Raw genomic sequence first — 10,861 nt, 5'->3', positions numbered from 1 at the left:
ACTGGGAGTGACTCAAGGTAGATAAATTTATTTGAAGTACACCATGAGCAGAAGAATGCAGTCAATGTCCTCAATGCGTAAAATCCATGAAGTTTGGTATTTTCTTGCAGTCTTCAGACTCTGGGAATTGATATATCAAAGAAAATCACCAAATATATTAAAATCTTGATATAGAGATGAGTTTGCAGCACTAGAAATTTGTGTCGGTTATGTGTTGTCACATCTCAAACGAGCTATATCTGCTCTCTGTTCTACTTACCTGGTGATATGGTTTGAAGCTGGCTCCCTGCCAAGTCTCCAAACCTTACCACAAGAACCTTACAAGTCTCCAAACCTTACCCTCCCTCCAAACCTCAGGGAGAAGAGGGAGAAAACAACAACAAAGAAAACCGAAACGAGAGACAGCTAAAGCAATATATATCAATATATTTACACCTATATTACAGTTATATACAATTGAAATATATATACAATTTCACAAGGGAAAGGGAAGGGGGAAGGGAAAAGGAACAAAACCAAAATAAAATATATATACATATATATCCCTATCAGTAGCCCGAGATCTAGCAACTAAAAGAAATTAGCAAAAAACTATCTTACTACTCCCCTTGGGACAATGGACAGTCACGCTGGAACGATCGCCGGCAACCTCCGTCTCCCAAGGTCGACAAGGCCTAACCAGGCCTCACTCCCCAGCCTGACAGACTCAACAGCAGGGAACCTGCACCTCCAAGCCGCCGGAAGGAAAGAGAAGCGAAGGCCTTTCCTCCTTTCTTCTTATAGCCTGGCTTATGTAAAAATTGTAGGGAATACTGGGTAAATCTGGGCCCTTCCTTGGTTACAAACTGGTCACCAAGGAAGGCCTAGACCAAACTACCACACCTAGTCATGTTACTTCTCCCTCAATCCAGGGAACTTCAACGTATACCAAAAGTTGTGGCATGTTCTCTCAGCTTCCCACTTAATTTCAAATCAAAAAGAAGGTTGCAGTGGTTGGTGCTTAGTTGGCTTGGTTAGGGTCTATGGGATCTGTAGTTTGCTGCAGTTTGTAGTTTACAGTCTTCTCCAGGGGAGCTGAGTAACAGACAGCCTGCATTTGAGCCAGCTGCAGCTTTCTGCTTTTAATCACAGCTGATGGACAGTTAACTGCAGAGACTTAACAGTGGAAGTAGCCAATGCTGAGGAAAGGGACTATAAAAGCAAAAAAATAAAGAGCATTTAGAAAAAACATGTTTTTATAGGGTGAGATGAAGGAAGTACAATTTTCTCTTTACATTTAGGGAAATTTGATCTGAATTGATCTCTTACTCACAGAACTAATTTATACACTACATGTCTTTAAAAGGTCAGGCAAAATCATCTTGCACAAACTTGATAGTTTGCATAAGTTACTATATATTTTCATGCCTGCACAGATTGTTGTTGACTCAATATGACACATCAAAAAAAACCTCCACCGTCTATTAGAAGCAGGTATGGGACAGAGAAATACAGTTTCTTTAATGCATAAAATCTGACTAAAAATAGAACAGGCATGAAAAGGACTTGATGCAGAAGCTGTGGGATATTTCCTAATCTTGAACAGGTACCCAATGGAAATTGCCTACTGATGAAGTGTTGCCAGACAGAAGAAAAGATCTGAGCATTAACGCTGCAGCTGGAGGACTGGTGAAAGAGCGATATGAAAATAGAGGGCAAGAGAAGGGAGAGGAGACTGTGCAGGCATTTGAAATTCACAGACACTTATTAAATGAGATGACATAGAGGAGAGATGCATGCATGAGTTGTATGACCCAAAAAACCATGTGCCAACACGTCAAAATCAAGGAAGGGATCACTAGTAGAGGAGGAGCTGAGCTGAAGAACAGGTGTAAATCACTGAAAAGAATGGGCAAAGAACAGACAGAAATAGAAGACTTATTTTCTGGAAAATCAGGAGTTACCTCTAAAAAGGAGGGGCAATGGAGGTAGCTAGGGAACACAACAGGAGAGATAACAATGTAATATAGGAGACTGTGAATTACAGAAGTATAAACATATTGGTTGGGGAGACCTCTGAAAATCATCCAGTTCACTTGCATAGTTGAAGGAAGATTTTTCAGCGGTTGATCGGGTCAGCAATGGCTTTGTCTAGCTGAGTCTTGAAAACCTCCAAGGATGAAGTCAGTCTCTCTGCCCTGATGCTGCACCACACTCTTAGCATAGACATTTTTTGCAGCATCCTGTTGGAATTTCTCACAGTGCACCATGGCTCCTTTCCATTTTCACACCACTTTGCTGGACTTTCAAGTTTCTCGACATCTCTTTTGAGACAGAGAGTAGGTGAAGCAGAACACTGTATTCCAGGTATGGCCTCACTAGCACCAGCTAAAGGGGAGTAAGAACTTACCCTTGTCTTCTAGCCACTCACCTGCTGGTACAACCCAGTATGCTGTTAGTTTTTTTTGTAATGAGAGCGTACTGCTGTCTCTTCTGTGTAGGCAACTTGTCACCCTCAGGTGGCATTTTACAGAGTGACCAAGAATCTGGAAAGAAGGGGCTGAACATTAGTACTAACACCAGGGAGCAACAAGTCAACATGAGCAAAGTTTCCTCTTTAACACACAAGAGTCACAAGAATAGGCTTGGGGAAAAAAACAACCATACCCCAAGAGGAAAGAGGTAAGATGCTAGGAGGGAAGAGTTGCTTTATCATCTTTGAGAACAAATAACACCAGTAGAACTCTTTCATGTGTTTCCAAAGGATTACAAAGGCAAGGTAATATTGCAAATTCTGATTATGTTAGAACCACAGATCAATTTAAAGTGACCTCTGGAGCTAATCTGGTCCATACTCTGCTCAAAGCAGGGCCACCTTTCAATTTAGATCTAACTTGGAAGTTAGGTCAGGTTTCTCAGGGCCTTGTCCAGTCAAGTTTTGAATAGCTTCCAAGATGGAGATTCCATAACTTGGATGGGCAACTTGGTTCAGTGTTTGACCACTCTCCCAGTCAAAATATTTTTTCTAAGTTTCAATCAAAATTTCTGTTATTGCCACTTAGGACCATTACCTCTTACTTTTTTTATTGTATAAAAAAGGGACACTGTCCCTATCAACTTTTAATAGCAGAAGAGCTCCAATTAGATTTCCCTCATGCAGGCTGAACAAAGAGGGCTTCCCATGTGTGATGTGTTCCAGCGTCTTGGTCATCTTGGTGACCCTCCGGTGGGTTAATTCCAGTATATCCATGTCCTCATTTTATTGCGAAGCTCTAAACCGAACACAGTACATCAGATATGGTCTCATAATTACAACATAAAGGAGAAAAAACCACTTCATTTGACTTACTGGCTACACTTTTCCCGATACAGCTGTCATGGTTTAACCCCAGCCAGCAACAAAGCCCCACACAGCCACTCACTCACTCCCCTCCCCCAGTGGAACGGGGGAGAGAATTAGAAGGATAAAAGTAAGAAAAACTCATAGGTTGAGATAAAGACAGTTTAATAGGTAAAGCAAAAGCCATGCATGCAAGCAAAGCAACAAAAGGAATTAATTCACCAGTTCCCTGGATAGGCAGGTGTTCAGCCATCCCCAGGAAAGCAGGACTCCATCACATGTAATGGTGACTTGGAAAGACAAGTGCCATTACTCTGAACATTTCCCTTCCTTCTTCTCCCCCCCACTTTATGTCCTGAGCATGACGCCGTATGGTATGAAATGTCCCTTGGGTCATCTGGGCTCAGCTGTCCTGGTTTTGTCCCCTCCCAACCCCTTGTGCACCCCCAGCCCCTTCGCTGGTGGGGTGAGGAGCTGGAAAAGGCCTTGATGCTGTGCAAGCACTGGTCAGCAATAACGAAAACATCACTACATTACCAACACTGTTTTCAGCACAAATCCAAAATGCATCCACATACCAGCTACTGTGAATAAAATTAACTCTGCCCCAGACAAAACCACCACAACAGCACAAGATGTGGTTAGCCTTCATCACCAAAGAACAAGGGAAAATCTCTGATCCTTTGAGAGGAGAGGCACTCGTGTGAAAACAATGAAAGTAAAACAGATTCTAAAGGCTGGTTTTGGAGGAAAACTTTGCTTACAAGTGTTCAGTCAGAGTCACTGAGAATTTTTTAATGAGGAATCTCTGAAAATGGACTCCACTTAAATGTTGGAGTGTTGTTCTTCTGCTCAGCCAAGAGGAGTTTTAAAATACAAGCATTAAACTGCTCTCATATTTACAGCACTGTTTAAAACGTAGTGTAACTGCACGTAAATTACTTCACATTTTGGAAGGAGCCTGGCTGCAGCAGTGTGGAGCACAAGGCTGGTTTGCTTATGCAGTTCAACCTGATGTTTAGAAATTGCTTGCACAGCAGGGAAAGACTGACAAAGAGATTCATGTTAATTTCCACACTTGGCAAAGGTACAGAGGAAGAAGAAAAATAGTAAAATAAAAGCACTGTTGTGGTGAGAAGAGCTAAAATTAAATCAAAATATCTCATCCAATATCCTTCCATTATTTTTCAGTACATTTAAAGTATTTAATTCTTTGCTATAATACTGTAATTGCATGGGGAAATGCAAAATAAAATGCAGATTAACGTTAACAAGTAAATGCCTCAGAAAACAGGTACTTCATTACCTTATCTCCCACTACTTTCAGATTTGAAGCATTCGAGTGCCACTGTGGAATGCACTGGCACTCAGTACCTCTGCAGTGCCTTTCCCAATATGTTCTAGGCTCCATTTGCCTGCTGGTTCCTGTGTGATAAACACATGCAAAATCTTATTTCCAACCATAAGCACAAAGAGCAAAAGTTCTCAGAGCAAAAATTTGTGCTGTTAGACTTCAAGCACAGCATCTTGCATTTTAAGCTGTTGCATTTCATTTGATAGGGTTTTTCTCCACTGCAGTGGAGTTGAAAATAGATGATCTTTAAGATCCCTTCCAACCCAACCCATTCTATGATGATTCAAGGATATTCCGGTCCTGGTTTGCATCCTTAATGCTCCCAATTACATGACATTAACACATTTCATGGTGCTTGTGTCATAATCATTAAAGAAAACTAGCAACTAAAACTGATGGGAAGTGCAGGCACTGGTGGAGTCTGCCCTAGTACTGGTGTTTTAGCTGCCATACCACACATGTATAAGATGGGGAGAAAAACATGAGGGAAGAAAAGAGCTGTACAACTAAGGGACAGTGCTGGCAGGATAACGAATACCTGTGAAATGACCATAGTTAAATTTAAGCTGGGAATTTAAAATCAGGATGTTGGTGGAGTGTTATTTTGGAACTGCATTTCAGCAGAAGTAATGGAAGGGGGAGAAAAAGTCAACTGCTTTCCAAATGATACTGTTCTGTTCATGTAGTAGGACTTAGCGTAACACAAACGACATTTGAAATTAAAGCTTTTTGACATTTCCACATCAGTTTTTATTGATATAAATATGACACTACAAGAAAAGATCAAACTGAAATTTCCTGTTTAGTTTTGTTCCTGAAAGGAGGTAGGCAAGGTGGGCTTACAACCATCCTTGTTTTCTCTGGAAAGAAAGTGGGTACTTTTCCATGTCTGTCTCATACACGACAGTGTTGTCCCTTTCCAAAGAAAATTGTGTTTGGGGAAAACCTAATCAGATTGTTGTTCATTTTTCAGATAGAGTAAACTATTTTGGGTTAAATACCCATTGGCCATGAGGCCAATTTTTCCTGCAAATAGTTAGTATGACACTTTTTAAAAAGGCGTAGAATTAAATTGCTACAAAAGGAAGCTAGTATACCACAGTTGAAACTGTTAATATGTAAAGTAATATTATCATGATCTTTTATCGCTTTACACATGCAGTTGTGTCATTGAGTTTTAAACTGTGCACTGGGAAAACTGAATCATAGTTCACTTTTTAATAAAACTCAGTGAACCTTCAGGGTTTAACATCTCCATATAAATCTCATGTGTTACATTACACTTTGGAAACTCATGACAAAAAATCTGTTTTATTGTGCTGTAAAATATGTAAATATTACTGTGATTGCAGTTCTATAAATGCTTGTGAGATAAATTTCTCAGTTTTGCATGCAAAGAAGGAATTCATTGCCTTTGGTAGGAGTGGTTAGCCAATATTAAGAGCCTCTGCTAATTAGAAAGGAGGTGGAGAATAGCCCAGTAGTAACAATCCTGGCAATTTACAGGAATGTATGCGGCATCCTGTTTTCTAGGAAATAATAGAAATAATCACTCTATAATCGATATATCACAAAGAGGGACTATAATCACTCTTTGTTCCAAAATCAAAATCTACCTGGTTTTCCAGAAATTTTTCTCCAAATACACCTTTCCTGTGTTGCTCACTGAGGTATGCCCTTGACATCTCTTGCTTTCTTCTGGGTTTCCACTCCCCTCATATGTATGCATCAGTAATCAGTCTCCCAGCACACTGGGGACCTTCTCCATCTCTCTCATCTTCTTGAATTGCAACCTCTTTAGTTAGTTACTTAGTTACCACTCCCCAAAGGGGCTCTTACTTGCTCCTTCCAGTCAGTCTGTTGAAAAGCCAATTTCTATTGCCCTTTTGATTTTGCTTGTCTATAAATTAGAGAAAACTTCTATTCTCAGCATCCAAAGTACTAAAGTTCTGCTTTTTTTGACAAACTAACAAGTGACCTATTGTTTACTGTTTTCATACTTGCTTTGGAGTAACTGTTAGCCCAGTCCTAACTAAGCACTGGAGCAGGATGAGGGTAGGACACCCATTCATCCCCCGTTTACGTGAATTCTATCCCACCAGCTTCCAGGGCTGTGTGGTGAGTATGCCAGCTCCACAGCCACCAAGCTTTCTTCACCAGCCATAACAATAATTGAGCATTTGGCAGGGAGTATGAGGGAGTTAAAGAAAAGGGACTGGGCAAACCTTAGAAGGACCAACTGTGATCTCAAATGTAGCAGCCCCAAAGAAGACTCTGATGTAGGATGTACCTGGAAGTATGGAGAATATTCCTACAAAACATTGCCCTACGCTTGATCAGTTTCTAATGCTGTCTCCCTAAGCAACCATGTTAACCTTCTGTCATGGGGATTGATGGATTTTTGATCTGTTTGATTATGGCAATTCCATACTCATTTACAAGGAGGGAAAGAGAATGGAATGCACCTAGAAGATAATACCAGTTGCACTCAAAGTAGAAATTAAGTGAACTAACCTTGGAAATCGCTTATGAGGAAATGATATTATTCTTCATCCCCTGCAGTTTTGACGTCCAGTTCAACAGAATACATAAGTTTTTAACGTACAATCACTGACTTGTTAGGAGATGTTTTAAATCAATTGTCTTTAAGTGGTGTGCTTGATGGTCGGATGTCTTTCTAGATATGTAATCTAGATCAAAAAGTTGTTGATATCACTCTGGAAATTACTTTGTGAATCTTGCTGGCTGCTGCTCTGCAGGATATTAGATTGGGTAATCCTAATAGTACCTTTGCATTCGATCTCTTGCAGATACATAGGAAATGAACAAATTATTAGGACATAGAAAATTGCAATGTTGAACTCTCGGTGTGCATTCTCTTACCTAGAGTAAAAGTGAAGTGGCCTGTCCTTCTTTAATTGAAAGAAAAAAGACCTTTGATTGTATTGCATTTTCAGGAGAAGAAGAATGTGTATGTGGACAGTTACCTTCCAAGATATGACACATGGCAATTCATTACCCTGTGGTACCTTCTTAGTATGTCAAAGCCTTATGACTTTAAACTGATATTTGCTTACATTTTACTCATTAACTCTCTGCATTGAACAGACCATATAATAATTTCTTGAAGTCACTGCAACAAACAGACTTAAAATGATGATGTCTTGAGATTTTGAGTGCTGGGAGAATTATGAGTGTTTGTAATTACTTAGTTTATGATGGAAGTTGCAGCAAAACTGACCTACATGTACTTTGACAAGGTATAATTTCTGTAAAGTTCATGTCAAGCAATGCTAGCATGCATTCATCTCTCTACTTAGATGCATTCCATTTCTGTAACAGCATTTTTTTTTGCCTAAACCTATTTTTAATTTTTATCAGCACCCTGTAAGTATGATGCACAAATTTAGTCAGTCCCAGTAAGTCCAAATTTTGAAGCATTTTGAAATAAAACTTGATACTGCTGAGTGTAAATACTGGTAATAAAAGCTTGCAGGCAGAAGATATTGTAGTGACACTATCATGCCAAAGCAATGATTATTTTATAGCTGATCAAAGTACCACTCATATCTAAGAAGTTGCTGATTAAACAGGAAGTCGAGACATCCTCAGGCCCCATATCCTACCATATTGTCAAGTTAGTATTGCCATAAATAACACTCTGGGCTATTAATTTCATATTAATATTACTTCATGCTTACATCAAGTACAGGAATGAAGGCAATGAATTAAGAGTACCTTTATTAATCAGTGTCAGGAGGAGTGACTGACCACTTAGTGGAGAAGAACATGATATTGAATAGTAACTTTTGCCTTTTACTGTAGTTCATCTTTCTAACAAAATAATCAAGAAAAGAATCAAGACAGAAGGAAAAATAATCTACAAACTAAGATGGAAGCTGAGAAGACATCTCAGCAGGAGAAAACGAGCAGCAAACACAAAATTATGTAATGGATGGATCAGCAAGTGGTAGGCCAGAAAAAGGACTGCCCAACAGGCTTGACACAAGGACTCATTGACCCACCATCGTTGCAAGGCCAATCCTTGTCATTCAGTAATTCAAGATCTTTGAATCTTGGAGAGGTCTTGAAAATGGGAAAAGGTTCCTGAGGATTGACAGAAAGAAAATATTACTCTTGTCTTCAAGAAAGTCAAGTTATAGGATCTAAGGAGCTACAGATAAGCCAGTCTCACTTTGATCCCTGGGAAAGTGATGGAGCAAATGATCCTGGAAAGCATTTCCAAACATAAGAAGGACAAGAATGTTATCGGGAGTACTCAGCAGGGATTAATGGGGGGGAAATCATATTTAAATGACTGAAGAACCTTCCACAATTAAATAACTGACTTATTGGATGGAGGGGAGCAGTAGATACAGCTTGTCTTGACTTTAGTCAGTCTCTTGATGTTTTCTCCCATAACTTCCTGGTAAACCAGCTAATGAAGTATGGGGCAACTAAGTGGGACAGTGAGGTGGATTGAAAACAAGCTGAACCAATGTTCATCAAAATGGTTTTGATCTGTGGAAAAAAGTCCATCTGAAGACTAATCATTAGTGTGTAGTGTACCCCGGGGTTCATTACTGGAGCCAATACTGTTTGTAAATGTTCTTCATTAATGACGTCCATGACTGAATAGTGTGCACATTCGGCAGGTTGGCAGAAAATACCAAACTGAGGGGCATGGCTAAAATACCAGGGGGACCAGGCTGGAGAACTGGTCAACAGTAGCATAATGAAGTTCAAGAAAGGGAAGTGCAAAGCCCTAAGCTGGGGGAAGAATAACTCATGCACTAGTACAAAGTGCTCCTGCAGCAAAGACCAGCAGCATCCTGGGGTGCTGATTGTTCCCCTTTGCTGAGCAGCAGGGAGAATACACCTGGAGTGCTGTGTCCACTCTCAGGTTCCCCAGTACAGAGAGACATGAACATGCAGGAGTGAGTGCAGTGAAGGTCTGCCAAAATGATTGAGAAATGCAGCAAAGGTCTGCAAAAATGATTAATGAATTGGAGCATCCAGCACAGAAAGAGAACCTGAGAGAGTTGGTACTGTTTAGCCTGGAGAGGAGAAGGCTCAGGGGGATCGTATCAATGTGTATAAATACCTGATGAATGGGAGTAAAGAATATGGAGCCAGAGTCTTCTCAGTGGTGCCTAGTGAAAGAACAAGAGGCAATAGGACAAGATGATTTAAAGGAAACTCCCCTTGAATATAAGAAAATCTTTTTTACTGTGAGAGTAGTGGAACCTTGAAAGAAATTTCCCAGAGAGACTGTAGAGTTGTCATGTTTTAAACTGATATCCTAACTAGAAAAATAAACCAAAACACTTCAAGTGAAGAACTAATGAGTAATAGCGTAGATGGAGGCATAGAAGTTGCTTAAGAGAAATATTCTGGAACACACTATAAGCTTGAAAAGGAGTATGATGCCGCGCTGAAGATACCAAATAACTTGTAGCCCTAATTATACAGTTTAGAAAGGTTTTTAATGAACATAAACTTACTAAGACAGATTTAAGCGCAGGATTAATTGTATTCTTCTACTAAAAGATTCTGATGTTGTATAATTACAAGGACCAACATGTATCCTGTTCTGTGAAATGCAACTCATTTTACGTATGGTGGTTTTGTATGCCTGTTTAGAATCCTAGGAAAATAAATAGCTATGACATGTGAAGCCCACAATAAACACGAAAGGGGAATATATAAAATGGAGATTTATGGAAAATTTGATGTAATTGTAAAGTCAAAATATGTTAAAACATGAGAAATCTTCTTACTGAGTTAATGTTCATCCCATTGAGTAAGCAATTCTTAAACGCTCTTCACTCTAAGGATCATAACAAATACAGTTGAGGACTCTTATTTTGTAAAAGAGATATAAACAGTAGGTGAATCAAGTGTAATTGCTATTGGCATGTTTGATGCAATTACAGGGGAAAACATGATTAATAGCAATGAAATTTATGGTTGATTAAAAATAAAATATAATGCCTAGAGAGAGCACAGATAAAGCTAAATGCGTTAATATGAAAATAGGCTTATGAAAGTAAAAACCTGTAGCAGTGCTGAGTCTAAATATAGTTCCTCTCAATTGTGGGGAATAAATATTACCTCTGAAGTTGTGGGAAAAGAGAATTTTGTTTAAAAGAGAAAGCACATTTGTTCGATCCACAAAAAAACTAATT

At 39.4% G+C, this 10,861-nt stretch overlaps 1 long non-coding RNA gene across 1 annotated transcript; it reads left to right on the top strand.

Moving 5' to 3' along the window:
* Positions 1-1,428: 1,428 nt before the first annotated feature.
* Positions 1,429-10,598, top strand: LOC127482496 (uncharacterized). Its single transcript, XR_007908637.1, has 3 exons — positions 1,429-2,346; positions 2,499-2,661; positions 8,499-10,598. It is a non-coding gene; the product is annotated as an uncharacterized LOC127482496 (long non-coding RNA).
* The last annotated feature ends 263 nt before the right edge of the window (positions 10,599-10,861 follow it).

Source organism: Manacus candei, unplaced genomic scaffold (genome assembly GCF_025592945.1).
Source record: "Manacus candei isolate 608988 ecotype Guabito, Panama unplaced genomic scaffold, ASM2559294v1 h1tg000088l, whole genome shotgun sequence".
In the NCBI taxonomy this organism is placed as follows: domain Eukaryota; kingdom Metazoa; phylum Chordata; class Aves; order Passeriformes; family Pipridae; genus Manacus; species Manacus candei.
The sequence above is the reverse complement of the archived record's forward strand: the minus strand, read 5'-3'. Positions and strand labels throughout refer to the sequence as shown.